Source organism: Pan troglodytes, chromosome 3 (assembly GCF_028858775.2).
Source record: "Pan troglodytes isolate AG18354 chromosome 3, NHGRI_mPanTro3-v2.0_pri, whole genome shotgun sequence".
Lineage (NCBI taxonomy): Eukaryota > Metazoa > Chordata > Mammalia > Primates > Hominidae > Pan > Pan troglodytes.
The window spans coordinates 115,989,571-116,002,709 of NC_072401.2; positions in this window are offsets into that span (position 1 = coordinate 115,989,571).

Genomic DNA, 13,139 nt, shown 5'->3' on the forward strand with positions numbered 1-13,139 from the left:
ACATGCAAAACCAAAAACGAACAAAAGCCAACAGGCTTTCTGAGTACAGAGATCAAGTTGAAAAATTATGAATACTATTTCTCAAAATGAAATTGAAAACTTCTGTGCCATACTAAGATAGTTTACTGGAAATAGGAAACAAAGTCATGTTACGATTGATGAAAACAATGTAGAATACCTAAATCAAGCTAATTAATATATTAATCACCTCAAATACTTATTATAATTTTTTGTGGTGAGGACATTTGAAATTTACTGTCAGCAATTTTGAAATAAATATATAATACTATAATTAATTATATTCACCACACTGTGCAATAGATCTTCAACAAAACCTAATTCCTTTTGTCTGCCTGAGACTTTGTACCCTTTGACTATCACCTCTGCATTCCTCCAGCCTCTGAAATCACCATTCTACTCTCTGCTTCTATGAATTCACTTTAGATTCCACTATAAGAGAGAATATGTGGTATTTGTCTTCCTGTGCCTGGCTTTTTCACTTAGCATAATGTTCTCTAATTCCATTCCTTTTGTCACAAATGACAGGGTTTTCTTTTTTGTAAGGCTGAATAGTGTTTCATTGTGTCTATATACATTTTCTTTATCAATTCATCCATTGATTAACACCTATGTAGATTCCATATCTTGGCTACTGTAAATAATACTGCAATAAATGTAGCAGTGGAGATGTCTCTTTGACAAACCAATTTCAAATCTTCTGGGTAAATATCCAGAAGTGAGAGTGCTGGATCATATGGTAATTATATTTTTTGGAACTTACTAGTTTTACATAATGGTTGTACTAGTTTACATTCCCACCAACAGTGTAAAAGGGTTCACTATTCTTCAAATCTTCTCCAACACTTGTTACCTTTCACATTTTTGATACCAGCCATTCCGAAAGGTGAGAGGTGAAATTTCATTGTGTGTCTAATTTGCATTTCCCTAATCATTAGCAATATTGAACATTCTTTTTCATATAACTGCTGGCCATTTGTATGTTTTCTTTTGAGAAATGCCTACATGGGTCCTTTGCCAATTTTTTAATTGGGTTATTTGTTTTGTTGCAATTAAGTTATCTGAGTTCCTTATATATTTTGAACATTAACCCCTTAACAGATATATGGCTTGCACATATTTTCTCCCAAATCATAGGTATCTCTCTTCACACTCTTCATTGTTTCCTTTTCTGTGAAGAAGCTTTTTAGTTCGATGTTATCCTATTTGTCTATTTTGGCTGCTGTTGCCTGAACTGTTGGGATCAAATTCAAAAAAATTATTATCCAGAAAAATGTTGTATAGTTTCACCCTTGTGTTTTCTTCTAGTAGTTTTATAGTTTCCGGTCTTATATTTAAGTCTTTAATCCATTTTGAGTTTATTTTAGTATTTGGTATGCAATAAGCTTCCAATTTCATTCTTCTGTATGTGGATGTCCAGTTTTCTCAGCACCCTTTATTGAAAGGACTATCCTTTTCCCATTGTGTATTCTTGACACTTTTGTGGAAAATCAATTGACCATACATGTATAGTTCATTTCTGGGCTCTCTATGCTGTTCTGTCTGTTAATATATCTGTTTTATGCCAGTACCATGCTGTTTTATTTACTGCTTAATATACTGTTGATTTGTAATATAGATTAAAAGTAGGTAGCATGATGCTACCAGCTTTTTTCTGTTTGCTTATGATTGCCTTGGCTATTTGAATGTTTTTTGTTGTTATTGTACCATATGAATTTTAGTCTCATTTGTTCTATTTCTATGAAAAATGACATTGGAATTTTGATAGGGATTGCACTGAGTCTATAAATCATTTTGGTTAGTATAGACATTTTAACAATATTAATTCATTCAACTCATGAACATGAGATACCTTTCCATTTATTTGTGTCTCTTCAATTTCTTTCCTCAATGTCACAGTTTTCAGTGTGGAAGTCTTTCACCACCATGGTTAAATTTATTCTCATGTATTTTATTTTTTGCAGCTAGTATAAATGGAATTATTCCCCTGATTTTTTTTTCAGACAGTTCATTGTTAGCGTATAGAAATGCTACTGATTTTTGTGTGTTGATTTTGTATCTTTCAACTTTACTGTATTTGTTTGTTAGTGTATTATTAGTTTGTAAGTGTTTTGTAGTAAAATCTTTAGTGTTTTCTGTATATAAAATTATGTCAGCAAAAAGTGACAATTTTGTTTCTTCCATTCCTGTTTGGATGCCTTTTGCTTCTTTCTCTTGCTTAATTGCTCTGGAAGACTTTTAATATTCTGTTGAATAGAAATGGCAAGAGTGGGCATCCATGTTTTCCTCCACATCTTAGAGGAAAGCCTTTCAATTTTTCAAGGATATTAGCCTGTAGTTTTCTTTGCTTGTAATATCCCCATCTGGCTTTGATAGCAGGATAATGTAAGCCTCCTGATACGAGTTTAAAAGTATTCATTCCTTGTTGGTGTTTTTGGAAAAGTTTAATGGGGATTGGTATTATTTATTCATTAAATGGTAGAATTCAGTAGTGATGACATAAGATCCTGGACTTTTTTTTTGATAAGAGAGTTTTAACTTACGATTAAATCTCCTTACTAGCTTTTGGTCTGTTCACATTTTCTGTTTCATCATGATTCAGTGTTGGTAGATTGTACGTGTCTAGGAATTTATTCATTTCTTTTAGTTTCCTGAATTTGTTGACATATAATTGTTCATAATAGTATCGTATGATTCTTTGTATTTCTGTGGTATCATATGCAATATCTTCTCTCTCATTTCTGATTTTGCTTGAGTCTTCTCTATTTTTTTCTCATTACTCTGGCTAAAGGTTTGTCAATTTTGTTTATCTTTTCAGAAAATCAGTTCTTAGTTTCATTGATCTCATATGGTTTTTCTGTCTTGGATTCATTTATTTCTGCTCTGATCTTTATTATTTCCTTTCCTCCTCCTAACTTTGGGCTTAGTTTGCTCTTTTTCTAGTTCCTTGAACAGTAACATTAAGTTGTTTATTTGAGATCTTTCATTTTTTATGTGGGCATTTATTAAACAACTTTACTCTTAGAACTGCTTTTGTTGTACCCCACAAGTTTTGATATGTTGTGTTTCCATTTTCATTTGTCTCCAGATATTTTAAATGTATCTATTAATTTCTTCATTGACCCATCGGTTGTTCAGGAGAATTGTTTCATTTCCACATATTTGTGAATTTCCAATTTTTGCGTGTGTCATTGATTTTTAGTTTTGGGCCGGGCGTGGTGGCTAACCCCTGTAATCTCATCACTTTGGGAGGCCAAGGTGGGTGGATCACCTGAGGTCAGGAGTTCAAGACCAGCCTGGCCAACATGGTGAAACCCAGTCTCTACTAAAGATACAAAGATTAGCTGGGCGTGGTGGCGGGTGCCTGTAATCCCAGCTACTTGTGCAGCTGAGGTGAGAGAATCGCTTGAACCTGGGAGGCAGAGGTTGCAGTGAGCCATGATTCCACCACTGCACTCCAGCCTGGGTGACAGAGCAAGACTCTGTCTCAAAAGGAAGAAAAAGATTTCTAGTTTTATGCAATTGTAGTTGGAAAAGATATTGATATGATTTCAGTCTTACATTTGCTAAGTCTTGTTTGTGACCTAATATATAATCTGTCCTAGAGAATGTTCCACATGTATTTGAGAAGAATGTGTATTCTCTTGCTGTTGGATGGAATGTTCTGTATATGTCTGTTAGGTTCATTTGGTCCAAGTGCTGTTCAAATCCAGTGTTTCCTTCTTTATTTGCTGACTGAATGATTTGTCCATCGTTAAAAGTGAGGTATTGAAGTCCTCTACTATTATTGTATTATAATCTATCTCTCCCTTCAGATATATTACTATTTGTTTTATATATTTAGGTGTTGGATATTGAGTATGTGTATATATACACATACACACACACGTATGTATTTACAAGTATTATATCCTTTTGATGAGTCAACTTCTTTGTCATAATATAATGTTCTTATTTGCCTCTTTTTACATTTTTGACATAAAGTCTATTTTGTCTGACGTAAGTATAGCTACCTCTGTTCTTTTTTTGTTTCAATTTGCATAGAGTATCTTTTGTCGTCTCTTCACTTTCAGTCTATATGCGTCCTTAAAAGTAAGGTGAGTCTCTTGATGTTTCTTGTAGGTAGCATGTAGTGGGTCTTATTTTTTAATCCATTCACTCATTCTATGTCTTTATTAGAATTTAAACCATTTACATTCAAATTAATTATTGATTGCTAAGACTTACTATTGCCATGTCGTTAACTGTTTTCTAGGTAGTTTTGTAGATACTTTTTTTTCTCTCTCTTGTCTTTTTTTTGGTTTGATGGTTTTTTGTCACAGTATGCTTTGAACCCTTTCTTTAAATTTGTTTTGTGCTTCTACTGAAGATTTTTGTTTTGCTGTTACATGAGGCTTACTTCAGACCTCTTATAACACACAGTCTATTTCAAGCTGGTAACTTGAATTGCCTACAACACTGTACACTTATATTTCCCCCCATTTTATGTTTTTGATTTCAGAATTTACATCATTTTGTAATGAGCACCTTTTTACAATTTATTGTAGGTATTGTTTTTCTTAATAGTTTTGTCTTTTAACCCTGGAACTAGTAATAAAATTGAGTTACACACAATTGTTAAAGTCCTGAAATATTCTGAATATGGCTCTGTATTACTTATGCCGTTGAGTTTTATGCTTTTGTGTGTTTTACGTTATTAGTTAGTAATGTTTTGTTTCAGCTTAAAGTGCTCTCTTTCACACTTCTTGTAATACAGGAAGTGGTAATAAACTCTCTTAAATTTTGTCTGAGAAACTTTTATTTTTCCTTCATTTCTGAAAGACAGGTTAGCTGGGAAAATATTAGTTAGCAGTTCTTTTTCACCAGCACTTTGAATATATCATCCTTCTGTCTTTTGCCCAAAATCTGCTGGTAGTCATATTGTGACTTATTTGAATACAATGTGTTTCTTATCTCTTGTTGCTCTCAGAAATTTTTCTTTGTCTTAGAATTTGATAGTTTGATTATTATATATCTTATTGAACTCCTCTTTGGGTTGAATTCGATTGGAGACATCTGCATTTCCTATACCTGATGTAGGCATCTTTTCCCAGATTAGGGAAGCTTTCAGTCATTATTTCTTATAATATTCTTTATAGCCTTTTTTACTTTTTTCTCTCCTTCTGTAACTGCTGTTTTGTGAAGATGTGATCTCTTGATGGTGCCTCATAATTTCTGTCAGCTTTCTTTCTTCTTTTAAATTCCTTTGTCTTTTTCTCTTCTGACTGGAAAAGTTTAAATGTTCTGTCTCTAGCTAATTGATTTTTTTGTCTGCCTTATCAGTCTAATGTTGAAGACTTGTACTGAATTTTTTTGGTTCAGTCATTGTACTTATCTTTAGGATTTCTACTTAAATGTTTTTTATTTCTTTGTCAAACTTCTTGCATTATTCATGTATTATTTTCCAAATTTTATTTTCTATCCATATATTCTTATATTTCACTGAACATTAAAAGGATTATTCTGAATTCTTTATCAGTAATTTTATAGGTCTCTATTTCTTTAGAGTCCATTATTGGAGCTTTATTAGTTTCTGTGGGAGGAGCTATGATCCCCTGATTCTTGTCTTTTTGTGTTATTGTCTGCATATTTGAAGAGACAGCCATCTTTTCTGGCCTTTATAGGTGTTCTTTGGCAGGGATAGATCTTCACTATTTAGTCACAACTGTGATTCTATAAGGGGCAACTGGTGGTGATTTCAGGAAGGCAGGGATTATTGAGGGTTCTCTAGTTGGTTAGATTGCTGCCTTTGTTCCGACACTAAGTGTAGCCATTTGCTGGGCTCTGCTGTCTGGCCACTGGCCTCTGGTCAGGTCAGTCACGAAATATATTCCCTGGCTGTGTGACTCTGTTATTTAAAATCTTTAGTTGGGCAGATCTATAGTCTAGGTTCTGAGGTTAGGAAGAGTCACTGTTTGGGATGGGTGGAACCAAAGGCTATGCTCCTTAGAAATGCATGGTTGAGGATGGCCTCCCTGTCTGGAAACAACCATGGGGCAGGCTTTTTGCTGAGTGGAGCTGCTGTTTGACCTCCTGGGTCAAGCAGGTCTAGTCTCTACATATTTCTGAAATGCATGGAGTTGAGTGTCTCCCTGTCTTGGCTGTGTCATTGGGGTGGGCTCTGAAGGTTGGTATGTTGTCTAGGAAATCAAGCCAGGTTGAACCTCCCACTGTGCTTCTGAAGGCAACCAGCTCAGTTTTGCAGGTGACCTACGCAGTTGACTGGTATCTCTCACTGGGTACCACAGCTTGCAGGAACATAGAGGAACCATCAAAATCTGCACACTGGTCACTGAGAGCTCTGTCTTCTTTCTTTGTTTTTACTGGATCCTAGGTAGTACAGCTGTGCTATTAGTCTCAGTGTTCCCCCTGAGGTAAGACCAGAGTGGGCTTCCTAGGAAGCATCTCGGAATGCTAGGGAAGCTGGATGACCGACCACCTTCAGTTCTCTAGTCCCTCTGTAGAAACTGTGGACCCTGGGGAAATCCTCTCTGTGTAACACTGTGCCAACTTGCAGGGGGTGGGGCAGGCATAGCATGGTTGAAGCATTACTATACTCACCCTAATAATTTGCTTCTTATTTAGTTCTTTGGACCACATGGTTGTTTCCACCTTGTTTTCAAGTCTTGGGATTTTAAAAAATGATACTCTGGTCTGTGGACAGTTGCTAGTTTAACTTTCTAGAGGAGGGGGGTGGAGAATGAGACTTCCTATTTCATTATCTTGCTAATGTCACTCAAACATGATTTCTTAGTCTTTCTGGGCCCTCCTCTCCCTAACAAAACACATTCCAAAAGAATGGTAAATATGATATCAGGATAAATGAAAAAGAAGACAATTATGTCAGAGGGAAAAAAACAACTTCATCAGATTTCATAGCAAATGATTTCAATTTGTATCTAACTTCTTTAGCCTTTTATATAATGTCAAACTCATTCTCCTGAGGAAAAGTAAGATTGTGCTTTTATCATTTAATATTAAGAACGCTCATCATTTTGTTTTGCAGAAATTTTAGCTTGAATGTTGATTAAATATTTAGGTGGTTGTTAAATTTGGTGTTAATTTGCAGGACTTCATTATTTCCAAGACTTCTAAGTTTATATTGTGATTTCTGAATCAAAATACTAGCTGGACTCAAAACCTTCAAGGACACTTAACAATAGTTTGTATCAAGGAACACAAAATCTTTACTAGTAAAATTTCCAGCCCACTCAGTTAAAAACACCAGATGGCACTATTGAAAAGATGTGTGAAGAAATTGAGAGGGTAAGTATATTAAGGATTTTGATTAAAAAGTTTTAACCTTTACTTGAATCCATATCTTAATGTAATCTTTTTCTATTAGAAAATCTAGATCTCAATATGATATCACCTCCTAACAAGTTATATATTAGCAGCAAGTTTAATTTTTTTAGTTTAGAATATAATTGACAAAAGTTTGCTTAGTTTTGATTATATTTTCTGAGTTAATATTATTAGTATCTGTAAAGCTAAAAACAGTTGAATAATGAGCTTGAATATTTTAATGGCCTTACCTTGATTAGGCTGAAAAAGTAATGGTGGAGGGCGGAAATCATAAAGAAAGTAATTTCACAGCCAGCCAGCCAAACACGTAAAGTACACAGTTTTATATTTTACTGCTCTATAATTTGTCTATTATTTTGTATACACACTTATGCATAATAATGAACAAATTGTAGAATACTAAAATATAAAAGTTATTCAGTTAACCAAAATGAAATAAGCAGAAACAGTTTCATAGCCATTTTAAAATTTATAAAGTACTGCTACTGTCCTGCCTTAGTAAACTTACCAGTCAAACCAGCTGTTTCTTTCATTTCATCCAAAGGGGATCAAGTGAGAATGTGGTATAGCAATGGTACTCCTGTGAAAGGAAGAACAAGCCAAATAAGCTTGGTGAGGGTGGGTGATCAAAAGTCCAGTGAAATGGGAAACCCAGGTGATCAGTGACAGTGGTGGAAGTATCATTAAAACTGTAGGACATTCGTGAGGAATGTGTTCTATTAATAGGGAAATCCCAGGAAATTATATCTTGCTGACTCCTTAAAAGGAGGAAATCAATTGTAGGAACACAAGTCTATCTCTTTCTCTTCTCTGTGCTTCTTTTCTTTCTTTTCCTTTCTGCTTCTCTTCACAGGGCATGAATGAAAACTGGTTGGCAAGATACCAGGAAAAATTAGAATAAATGATCTGGACTAACTTGGAGAAAGAGGCCTTGGTAAGAACCAAGACTAGCTGATTTTCATACCTCTTCTGAAAAGCTCTCAAGCGTTTTCCATAGTGCAAGAGCTATTAATTTTACAAGTTAGCTAAATTGCCAAGTTTATTTTGTTAGTGTCCATCTTCTCTTTCTGAGTGCCTCTCCTATTTCCCCTTTTGATTCCCTTTATATTCTCTTCTCTTCTTTTCCAGGCAGCCAAAGCTCAAAACCTGCTAACTCACAGTTCTGACTTTTCCCTGATAAATTTCTTTTTTTTTTTTTCCCAACCAACAAAATCACAACTAAGTGTCTGCATAGGAGTTATCAGCATGGCTAAACTAAGAAAATTCACTTTAGGGTATAAACATATGTCCCTGCTATCCTAGAGGCACATGTGTTTCTACCCACCTCTTTGGTTTACTCCCACCTACCTAGTTAAAAGAAACAAAATCAGCATCAAAGCCAAATAAATATTTTTACCGCCTGTCTTTCTTACTCTTGATAATGTTCTCTGGTTGCAAATGATGGTAAAAGCTATTAATTGATGATGTGGGTACTGGTGGTGGTAGGAGGATTTGTAAAATGAATGGGTACAATAAGCCGGGAAATTTAAAGCATTGAAATTTATGACAGGGTGGGTAAACATGAGTAAGAGATTTTGCTCTGCCAAAGTTTAGCAACTGTAAGTTCTGTATTATAGCTCTGACCAAAAGATAAGGCCAAAATATTTAGTTTGACTAGGAGATAAAGCCAAAAAATATATCCTAAACATTGTCTTATTGAAATCAGAGACCTCTCCATATTAAAACAAATAATTATTCTATTATTCAAGGAGCAAAACCAAAATAAAATTGTCCTATGCAAAGAAAGTAGTAGGCAGGTCTTGGGTATCAGGATTTTATATGACATTGATAAGGAAAGTTATAGAGAAAGAATTTTACAAATGATACATTTACATTTGATTTTTCCTCCACATATAAAAAAAGAAGGAATTTTCAGAGCATTAAAAAAAGAAGCCCATTAATTCACTTTTTTATTCATTATAACACACAAAGCTTATGAATACTTCTTATGCTGTAGGTAGCATCTGATAGTTGGGTTAGCCATGTGGATCATCTCAGGCTACTACCTCACCCTGAGGTGGAAATAGACATAAAATGGAAATATACAAAATAATAAAGAGACAAATCTGTCTTATGCCTTTTACAATATATTGAAAGTTTAACAAGTTTAAATAAATAGAGTATCAATAAAAGGAAATTTGGTTATAAGTGACAGAATTATGCAGAAATGGTCAGAGTAAGACCTTAGCCATTCACCTCCAAGAACTATCCAAAGGGAAGGAATCCCTGTGCCAAGCACTTGAGATGTCTAGTCTAGTGCCTGATATTTGTCTTTTGTGGGAAAAAATGTTATGTTCTGATGCTTTTAAACATTTATCTCAAATAATCAATATTTCTGTTGTGATTCTTCTTTCAGCCTGCAGAAATTCCCTGTTCATAATGTTACTTTTTCTATAATTTGCTTACAGGGAGAGAATGCACTGGTTGGAGGACTTGAAGTGTCTGAATATTTTAGCATTTATACTTATCAGTATACACTATTAAAAATGGCATTTTAATTTCTTTATATTTGTCTCATGAGCCTTATCTGAATGACTCAAACTCAAGTCTGATTAAGTCTGAAACACCTAAGGTGACACTTTTAGACTGTGTTCTAGGGAGTACAACTGCCCCAGCAGTTGTAAAGGGATGTTTTTAAACTAAACATTTTGTGCTCAAATAAATGTGAAACTGAATTCAAATTCACACTGTATCTACTCACTAACTATATGACCTGCATCAAATAGTTAACCGCCCTCTCCCCTTTTTTTTTGAGCTGGGGTTTCACCCTGTCACTCAGGCTGGGGTGCAGTGGCTGATCCTGGCTCACTGTAACTTCCAACCCAAGCAATCCTCTCACCTAGCCTCCTAAGTAGCTAGGAGCACAGGCACACACTACCACACCTGGCTAATTTTTTGTATTTTTGGAAGTGATGAGATTTCGTCATGATGCCCAGTCTGGTCCTGAATTCCTGAGCTCAAGTGATCTACCCGCCTCAGCCTCCCAAAATGTTGGGATTATAGGCGTGAGCTACCATGCCTGGCCAACCCTTTCATAATCTGTAAAAATTCCCATTTTAATAATTATATCTATATAAGAGAGTTGTGAACTCTAAATGACAAAATAAAGGTAAAGTAGTCATCACTGTATAGTACTGAGTAAGGGTTCAGTAAATAGCAGCTAGTAGCCACAGCAATAATAGAAAAAAATAGCCTTTAAATTACCATATCTATGTCATCATATCAGAAGTCATTAACATTGTTTTTCATCATTAATGCAGCATTATATAAGATTTTGTTCATTTGTACTTAATATCCTTTATGTAGATTGGAAGCTAATGTTAAGCTAATTTCTGGAAATTTTTTTCAATGACAGGTTTCTATTCGTCATCAAAAGACCTTCAGGCAATTAATAAGAGACATGAATGAGAATGAAAGTGATGACACAAAGCGTGTTAATAAGTGTATAAAGGAAACATGACTCACTGAGAAAAGTAAATACAGCTCCATTGACTAAATTCTAGTGATAAAACTAACGGATAATGATAAAAGAAGCCCAGAGTCATATAACAACATTTATTAGGGAAACTGTACATTCAACTAGTGATAACAAAAGCAAAATATTAACAGAAAATATGGGCAAGGATTATGGTTTCTGAATGTTGGAATTAGAAAAGCTAAAATATCCCATGCAAAACATTTATTTCAAATTAAAATGTTCTTTAATAATAAACTAGTTTGTATTTCAAACAATTACTGATAAAGATTTCTGCATTAATAGGCCGTATAATTCATTATATGAATTGTTAAATATAGTTACACAGTCAAATAGGAAAAGTTTGTCATTTTTCCTATTTTTTATGCCCTCTATTTGTTCACATCAATGAATATAAAGAAAAATGTAATGTGTTAATTTTTTTTCAGACAGGGTGTTACTCTGCCATCCAGGCTGGAGTGCAGTGGCATGATTACAGTTCACTGCAGACTCAACCTCCTGGGCTCAAATGATCCTCCCTTCTCAGCCGCCTGAGTAGCTATGACTACAGGCATGCACCACCATGCCCAGCTAATTAAAAAAATTTATGTATATATAAATCATGTCTTATTATGTTGCTTGGGTTGGTCTCAAACCTCTGGACTCAAGCAATGCTCCTGTCTCAGCCTCCCAAAGTGCCAGGATTACAGGTATGAGCCGCCACACCCAGCCTAATATGTTAAATTATTCTGAATTTTAACTCTTATCACCAACGTGTAAAACAATAAAAATGTACATTTACTTTAATCAAACATTACAAAAAAACTAATATTTATGTCTATATCTTGATCTATTTATTAAACAAGTTAGTATGAAAGTTATCAAAATCACAGTAGTAACAAATTACTAAAGTATATGAGCAGACAATAGTCTCATGAAGAAGTATAATTACTAAACAAACAGGAAAAATATTTTTAACTTTGTGATATCCAAAAAGCTAAAGTAAAAATAAGACTTTAACTTTGCTTATAAAATCAGCAAAATTAATTTAAACTTCTAGAGTAGTAAAACTCCATGCTTTACAGGTAGACAAGAAGGAACATTGGTTTTGGTGTTTGACAAAACATTTTGGATTTAAATCCTAGATCTCTCAATTGCTATGTGATTTAAAATAAATTCTTAATATGCCTGAGCCTCTTATTTTTTTCCTTCGTGCAAACCTGGGGATAACAGTATTTTTCTTTTGGGATTGTAAAGAGGTGAATAAAATAAAGATTATTTATGTTTTTTCTCCATAATCATTACCAGTATCTGACATATAGTTGACACTTGATATTTGTTAAACTAATAAATTTTTAAAATGTAATGTGTTGTTTGTTTGTTTGTTTGTTTGTTTGTTTGTTTGTTTGTTTTGAGATAGGGTCTCACTATGTCTTCCAGGCTGGTGCACAGTGGTGCTATTATGGTTCACTGCAGGCTCAAACTTCTTGTAAAGACTGATGTCTGTGGCTGCCCAAGATTCGTATGTTGAAACTTACTCACCAATGTGTTGGTATTAAGAGGTGAAGCCACTGGGTGGTGATTGGGTCATTAGAGCAGAGCCCTAATAAATTAGATTATTGCCCTCCTGAAAGAACATAGTGAGCTGCCTTGCCCCTTTTACCATTGGAGGGTGCAGAGAGAAGGCACCATCGATCAACCAGTAATTGAGCCTTTACCAGACACAGATCTGCTGGTACCATGATCTTGGACTTTCCAGCCACCAGAACTGTGAGAAATAAATTTCTGTTGTTTGCAAGCCTCCTAGTTTATTGTTGTCATAAATTTATTTAATATAGTTGCTGCCTTGGCATCAATTTATAGACCTGACATAAGTTGCTTGAAACTTAGTTGTACCACATCACCTTTGGCCTAGTTAAAACTTACCCTCCCAATGTGGTTGTTTAAGATACGCCTTCCTGGGCCGAGCGTGGTGGCTCACGCCTATAATCTCAGCCGAGGCCGAGGTCAGGAGATTGAGACCATCCTGGCTAACATGGTGAAACCCCATCTCTACTAAAAATACAAAAAAATACAAAAAATTAGCAGGGCATGGTGGTGTGCACCTGTAGTCCTAGCTACTCGGGAGGCTGAGGCAGGAGAGTTGCTTGAACCTGGGAGGTGGAGGTTGCAGTGAGCTGAGATCACACCACTGCACTCCAGCCAGGGTGACAGAGCAAGACTCTATCTCAAAAAAAAAAAAAAGATATGCCTTTCTTAATTTATCATCTCACTGATCCAAAAC